The sequence below is a fragment of the Peromyscus eremicus genome, chromosome 6 (genome assembly GCF_949786415.1).
Source record: "Peromyscus eremicus chromosome 6, PerEre_H2_v1, whole genome shotgun sequence".
NCBI classification, from domain to species: domain Eukaryota; kingdom Metazoa; phylum Chordata; class Mammalia; order Rodentia; family Cricetidae; genus Peromyscus; species Peromyscus eremicus.
Genome location: NC_081421.1, coordinates 44,594,624 through 44,602,743, shown reverse-complemented (window position 1 = coordinate 44,602,743; position 8,120 = coordinate 44,594,624). Strand labels below are relative to the sequence as shown.

Sequence of the window (8,120 nt, the reverse complement as noted above, 5' to 3'; positions counted from 1 at the left end):
GCCCCCGGGGGGATGAAGCCAGGAGCAGACCATTAGAGGCAGAAGCTGATGTCGGTGCTCCAGGAACTGAAGACAGCTGTGCATTCATTCTAGGACCTGAGAGAAATTCAATGAGGCTGGGCAAACAAGTGGACTGGAGAGGCCCCAGGGAATGTCACATGGATGCGAGAGGAACCCACTGAGGGGAGGAGACCCTCCGAGCCCGGTGTAGGACTCACCACACTATTCACAGGCAGGAGAAAGGCATGACGCCACCTTTCTTAGATGTGTTTGGGTGTGATGCATTCAGTGTGAAGGGAGGATGGGAGGGAGGCAAGATGAAGGGAAGACAGACTGACTGGAGGGCTGTTGCGGCAAAGCAGGCTGTGGATGACGGTACTGAAGCTAAGGCCGCAGAGGTGAGAGGTGAGCAACGTTCAGAAGTGGCAGGACCATCTTTTCCTCCAGCGCGCCACCGACGATCCTATTGTCATCATGGGTCGCCGCCCTGCCCCGTGTTACCGGTATTGTAAGAACAAGCCATACCCAAAGTCTCGCTTCTGCCGAGGTGTCCCTGATGCTAAAATCCGCATCTTTGACTTGGGACGGAAGAAGGCGAAGGTTGATGAATTCCCACTTTGTGGCCACATGGTGTCAGATGAACATGAGCAGCTCTCTTCTGAAGCTCTGGAGGCTGCCCGTATTTGTGCCAACAAATACCTGGTAAAGAGTTGTGGCAAGGATGGCTTTCATATTCGAGTGAGGCTCCACCCTTCCGTGTCATCCGAATCAACAAGATGTTGTCCTGTGCTGGGGCTGACAGGCTCCAGACAGGTATGCGTGGTGCCTTTGGGAAGCCCCAGGGCACAGTGGCCAGGGTTCACATTGGCCAGGTCATCATGTCCATCCGCACCAAGCTGCAGAATAAGGAACATGTGATTGAGGCTCTTCGTAGAGCCAAGTTCAAGTTCCCTGGCCGCCAGAAGATCCACATCTCAAAGAAATGGGGCTTCACCAAGTTTAATGCGGATGAATTTGAAGACATGGTTGCTGAGAAGCGCCTTATTCCTGATGGCTGTGGGGTCAAGTATATCCCCAATCGTTGTCCCTTGGACAAATGGCGAGCCCTGCACTCCTGAGGGGTTCCACAGTGTTCTCCTGTACCCTACCAAATCATGTTCAGTAATAAATCTCACATCCAGTCTGATGATTAAAAAAAAAAAAAAGAAGTGGCAGGACCGGTCAGTCAGTCGGTCGGCTCAGCAAAGGAAAGATGGACAACAGCTAGTGTTCAGCTCTGGCTTCAGCAACCCTGTGGACTGTGGTGCCACTCACCTGCACAGAGACTAGTGGAATAGAAGCTGGCCAATGAGAGGGGTTTGGAGGGGTAGGAAGAGGAAGGTAATGAGTTCCGTTTCATCCATGCCATGTCTTGAGTGCCCAGAAGATGCTGAAGCAGAGATATTGGGTCTATAGCTGGTCCTTAGGAGAGGTGACTTGAAGAAACCGGTCTAGAAGTCAGTGCTGTGTAGAAATGAATTAAATGAATTAAAACCATAGGGACAGAAAAACTAGAATTTCTCCCTTGAATAATGTCAAGTGGGAAGCAGATTGAGTTCAGGACACCAAGGGACTCTCTTCAGTAAAGGATCAACAGCAGAGAAAGAAGGGGGAGAGGGTGCACAGAGAAAGAAGGAAGCCACAAGAATGTATACCTGGTGGGGCTGGAGAGATGGCTCAATGGTTAAGAACACTGACTGCTCTTCCAGAGGACCCAGGCTCAATTCCCAGCACCCACATAGCAGCTAACACCTGTCTGCAACTCCAGTTCCAGAGGACCCAACACCCATGGCAAAACACCAATGCACATAAAGTAAAAATAAATAAAATTTTAAAAAATGGAATGTACACACGGAAGCTTAAAGAGCTTCCAGCTAATGTTAGGAAACAGGATCTAAAGCTGCCAGGAGGTCACATCTGGGAAGTCTTTATGACATCTGGAAAGTCTTTATCATCTTCACGAAAGCAGCAGGTATGGCATCCTGTGCACCACTACACCTTTACCCCAGCACTGCCAAGTCAGAGGCAAGCAGACTTTGTGAGTTCGAGGCCAGCCTGCACTACATAGTAAGGTCCAGGCCAGTGAGGGAAACACAGCGACACCCTGCCTCAAGCAAGGCTCTGGAGAGATGGCTCGGCGGGTGGGAGCTCTTGTGGCTACTGCAGAGGACCCAGGTTTGGTTTCCAGCACCCAGATGACGGTTCACAACTGTCTGTAACTCTGGACCCTTTGGACCTTAGGACCTGAAACCTTCTTCTGGCCTCTGTGGGCACCAAGCATGCACATGGTGCCCATAAATACATATAAGAAAACACTCATACACATATACTAAAGTAAATAAATCTTTTTAAAAAACCAAAATAACAATAACCCAGCAGAGATGTATTCACCAAATTTCAGAGATTAAACTGGCTTGGATTAAAGGCCACATGTTTATATGTCTAATTCTCAAATATCCATCCCAGGCCTGTGCCTCAAAACTGTGCAGCCTAGTCCCCTTACTAATTTAAAAACAAGTCAACTAATAGCCTAGTTTCAGACAGCAGAGCATCCTCTCACTTTAATCATAAAGGGGCTTCTTCCCGAGCATTGGTTAACTCACGGCATGGCTCTGGAGGTCAAAAGACGAGGCTTACCTTTCGTAGAGCCATTGACCACACAGTTCAGAGAAATGACCAACCACGCCAAGGGACTTCTCTAGCAGATACATCCCTGCTGCTGCCACCTCCCGCTACTGGGTCCCCATGGGTCTGGGATCTGGTCAGCAGAACCTCTATGCCAGCTGCACAGAAAAGGGAGAAGCCTCTGCAACCATGCCTCCCAGAAGAACCCATGGCTTCTGCACCATCCTCACCCCACCTGCTACTTCAGGGAGGGTTCTATCTGCATGGCAAGCAGCATGATCCCTAGCTACACTCCGAGGGAGTCTGGGAAATGTAGTTCTTTAGCCTCCCAGCTTTTAAAGCTCAGAAAGCCAAGCAAGCTACAGTGAGATTGGATATGCGTGAAGAGTCGATCACAATATTCGCCACTGTCTATCTCTTTTTCTTCCGGTTGGCCTTCTGTTGCTGCAATAAAGGCCATAACTAAAAGCAGTTTGCGGAGGAAAGGGTTTCTTTTACCTCACAGGTTGCAGTCTAACACCTAGAGAAGTCAGAGCAGGAACTCAAGACAGGCATCTGGAGGCAGGAGCTGAAGGCCATGGACAAGTACGGCTTCCTGACTTGTTTCTTATAGCTTATTCAGCCTGCTTCCTTATACAGTTCAAGACCAGTTGCCCAGGGGTGGCACCAAATCCTCCCACATTAATCATTTAATCATGAAATTGACCTACAGAAGTACCTATGGGCTAATCTGTTGGAAGCATTTTCTCAAATGAAGTTCCTCTTCCCAGTCAACTCTGGCTTGTGTCAAGTTGATAAAAAAAAAAAAAAAAAACCACCACCACTCAGTATACTTTTCTTACTAAGTATCTATTCACCCCTTTTCCATGCTAAAATTACAAACCACAAATTACAAGTATAGCAGCATGGTCCTGTCTCTTGTTAAGCAATTATTCCTGGTACATAAGAAACTCCACGCATCTACTCTCTGTGAGATACAGAACCTCATCAAAAACTATCTTTGGGTAATGAATGTTTTTTCCTTATCTGCTACAACTAAGTATTGTTACCCTCAAATGTACAGACTAAATTATGAGGTTAGTCCCAAGTAAAAAGGGAAAAAAGAGGGAAAAAATAAAACAAAAACAAGGATGAAGTGAGGTCACGAGGACATGGCTGCCCTTCTAACTTCCTTCCTCCAGGACTTACGCAATGCTGCCCACACTCTCAGCCAGATCTTAAATGGTTGGCATCACTGACCTGATGAGATGACCTAACCTTCCTTCTCAAGGGAGCCGAGTCTTTTATGACTTGACATGTAGACCTCTGAGGTTTTGCCTGGTTAACCCCCCTCCCAACCAGACTGGCCAAAGGTAAAGGACGCTCTAAGGCCCAAATGTTCTCTTGCCCCCTTCAATGTGTGACAGAAACTTATCTCCCCATTTAAAATCAGAAATGTGCACCTATGACACTGTACACAATCTATTTTAAAATTTGTTATTGTTTACTGTGCATGTATGATGTGTGGGGTGCACATATGCCATGATATTCATGTGGAGGTCAGAGGGCAACTTTGTGGAGTCAGTTCTCTCCTCTGACTTTTACATGGGTTCCAGGGATCATACTCAGGTCATCAGTCCTATATGGCAGATACATCATCTGCTGGGCCATTTTGCTGGCCCAAAACATGTAATCTGTTTCTTCCCTTGTTCATGAGGCACAAGAGATTCAAAAGGATCAGACCAGACCAGTTCAACAAGACTACTCTTGTATGTGCTGAAGGAAGATTCCTCACTTTGGTAGCAAGATTGTTAGAACAAACATTTTCAGACTTGCAGGGGCCAGCTGTGGTGGCACATATCTTTAATCTCAGGATGCAGAGATAGAGGCAGGCAGATCTCTATGAGTTTGAGGCCAAGCCTGGTCTATATAACAAGTTCCAGGCCAGCCAGGGCTATACACTGATATTCTGTCTCAATAAACAGAAGCAAACACAAACAACAACAAGAAAACTTGCAGGGTAGGAAGCCAATTTTTTTTAAGTGAATCATGAGGTTTACTGGTGAGTGTCATTTATAGTTCACGTGTATTGGTTCTGAACCCATGTATTGTGGTCATGGAAGGTGTACATTGGTTATGTTCAGACTGATAGTGTTACAACCTCACAAGCTGTAGTTTCCCAGGTGCTATGGTAACTGGGTGTCCCAAAGGAACTAAAAGTCCCCCCGACTCCTGGGTGATTTCACAACAGTGTTACTTGAGTACTTCATTCATCAGTAATAAAGTCTCAGGTCAGAAGCACCGTTAAAAGGATAGCAGAGACTTGGGCATTTAGTAGGTCTATATATAGAGAGAAGTAAGAATTTAGAAAATAAACCTATCTATAGGAAACACATGCTACAGTGAGGCAGATCACTGCCATCACCTTAGAAATATATCTGTGTGATCTACCTACCACTGGATGGCTGCCTGATCCTGCAGGGCTGGTAGCTGGATCTGAGAGGTTTGAGTATTGGTCAATGCAACAAATATGTTACATATTTATGTCTTGATTAAGTTAGTGCCCGTGGGGTCAGACAACCTTGAGCCTATGTGGAATCTACATCCCTGGCACCATGGAGATTTTCTTAATATAATTTTTGTTGTTATTGTTTTTTGAGACAGGGTCTCACTTTGTAGCCCTGGCTGTCCTAGAACTCTCTATATGGACCAGGCTGGTCTTGAACTCATGGGGGCAGACAAGGGGAGGGGAGGGAGAAATCTACCTATCTCTGTTTCCCAAGTGCTAGGATTAAAATCACATACTACCACACCTGGCCTAGTATAAATAGCATGTGTACATATGTATGTGCATGCATGTTAGTGTGCATGCACACATGCATGCATTTGTGCCATGGTGCACACAAGGCCAGAGGACAACTTCTGGGAATCAGTTCTTTCCTTCTATACTGTTAAGGTAGGTTCTTATGGCTAAACTGATGGCCTAGTGGGTAGGAGCACACACTGCTGTTACAGAGGACCTGGGTTTAGTAGCTGACATCTGTGCTGGGTGGCTTACAGCTGCCTATAACTCCAGCTCTGGTGGAATCTAACACCTCTGACCTCCTTCACAGATACCTACACTCCTGTGCATATACCCACACACACACACAGACACATACAATTACTTTTAAAAAAAAAACCTTTTTCTAAAGGCAGGCTCTTTCTTATTTCTACATCACAGTGTACTTCAGGGTAGCTGGCCCACGAGCTTCCTGGTAATTCCATCACAGAGACTTCTTACACAAATCTAATGAATAAAACTTTGATGTTTGGGGATGTCTGTTTGTCCATCTAATTGCTGAGAAACTCCTCTGCAGAAGTAGTTTGACAGGTAACCATACAGTACACAATTACTCACCTACTCTGGGCACAGTCTGAAGATGGCCATCTTTCTACATCACATATCCTTGACATAGTCTTTCAATCTTGTTCTTTCCATGCCCTGACTTAAGCCTGCCTGTGAGTCAAAGCAGATTCATACCTCAGGACCTGAGCTTAAAACCCTCGGGGGGGGGGGGGGGCAATGCCCAGGCCTGGTCAAACACACAGCTGCAAACACAGCCCTGTGAGAGGTAGGATGGAGATGAGGATGCTGTGGTCTGCCATTCGCCAGCCTACTCTTAGGTTCAGTAAGTGGCAAGCCCCAGTGACCTTCCTTTAAATAAAACAGTATGTGGTCCCCGCCTTATGGTATCACTGTCTAGCAGGACGGTACTCAATAACACAGAGAGAAAAACTAACTATATGCAAACCATAGTGCGCTGTGGGAATAAAACAAAGAAGAAATAACTGTGGTCACAGCAGGAGAAGTTCATTGGGGGAATACGAGCAGTAGTAATAAGAAGAAGATGTCTAAGGCGAGTTCTGACGGGTGAAATTAGCATGTCAGAAAAGAAACAAGATGGAAGGCGCACTCAAGTTGAGGAAACATTGTGGGCAAAGGTGTGAGAACATGAACAGGCATGCGAAGCATCTCAGCCCTTTCAGATTGCCAAGAGAAGATATTCTAGAATAGAGTGGCTGTGAAAAACAGAAACTAGGAGCCAGGCATGGTTGCACACATATTTAATCCCTCAGGAAGGATCAAGATCTTTAAGCATTTCAGGAGGCAAAAGTAGGTGGATCTCTGTGAGTTCCAGGACAGCCAGGGCTACATAGGAAGACCTTGCTCAAAAACACAGAGAGAGATTTTTTTACAGTTCTGGACACTAGCAAGCACAAGTTTAAGGCTCCAAGAAATTCAGGTTTTGGTAAAGGACTGTATTCTGGTTTAAAGATGGCAACTTTCGATGTGCCTATACATACTGTGTAACGGCCCTGGCTGTCCTGGAACTCTCTCTGCAGACCAGGCTGTCCTTTCACTCACAGAGATCCACCTGCCTCTGCCTCCCGAGAGCTGGAATTAAAGGTGTGCGCCACCACTGCTCAGCCAAATGTTCCATCTCTTAATATTCTCATCTACACAGTTAAGATGTCAACATATGATTTTGGGGGAGACTAAGAGTTCCACTACAGAAAGTGTGGAGACAGACATGCAGTCTGGTGAGGTAAGAATACAGTGAGGTGCACGCCTTTAATCCCAGCACTTGGGAGGCAGAAGCAGGTGGATCTCTGTGGATTTGAAGCCAGCTGGTCTACATAGTGAGTTCCAAGCCAGTCAGGGCTATGTAATGAGACCCTGTCTCAATAATAATAATAATAATAATAATAATAATAATAATAATAATACATGTGCATAAGAATGCTTAGTGGGAGAGCATGGCAAAAGGAAGGTTCATACTGCCTTGAAGATCAGCCTGAGGCATGCACTGAATGTTTGTGAAAAGGAGATAAGGACTATTCACGTCTCAGGGACACGTCATGTTTTACACAGTGTGATGGTGTAAAGATCACAGACTTTGAGGTAAGCAGACCTAAATTTGGATCTTTTCTTGTACCCACTAGCAGAACCACTTTGGGGCGTGCCACTCAACTTCTGTTTTATCCAAGTTCCTAAGTTCAGACTAGACATGATCGATGGAATCACTCAGACTCACACGGTACTGCTAGCTAAATCACAGGCATTATTCTTACAGCAATGGACAGGAGAGATGGTCAAGATGAGAAACTGAAGAAATGGGCAAGTGGAGAGGCTGTGCTGGCGAGTCTTATGTCAACTTGACTCAAGCTAGAGTCTTCTGGGAAGAAGAAACGTCAATGGAGAAAATTCCCCCACAAGACTGACTGGTGGGCAAGCCTGTGGTATATTTTGTTGATTGATGATTGATGTGGGTAGTGCTACCCTTGGGGTAGTGGTCCTGAAATAAGAACACAGGACGAGGAGCCCTGACTTCCTTCAGCAATGATCTGTAATGTGGAAAATAAACCCTTTCCTCCCCAAGTTGCTGTTGGTTAGGATGTTTTGTTACAGCAATGGAAACCTAAGACAGAGGCTG

The 8,120-nt window shown here is 45.9% G+C and overlaps 1 pseudogene; it reads left to right on the top strand.

Moving 5' to 3' along the window:
- The first annotated feature begins 453 nt into the window (after positions 1-453).
- On the top strand, positions 454-1,183 carry LOC131912434 (large ribosomal subunit protein uL16-like; annotated as a pseudogene).
- Positions 1,184-8,120: the final 6,937 nt, after the last annotated feature.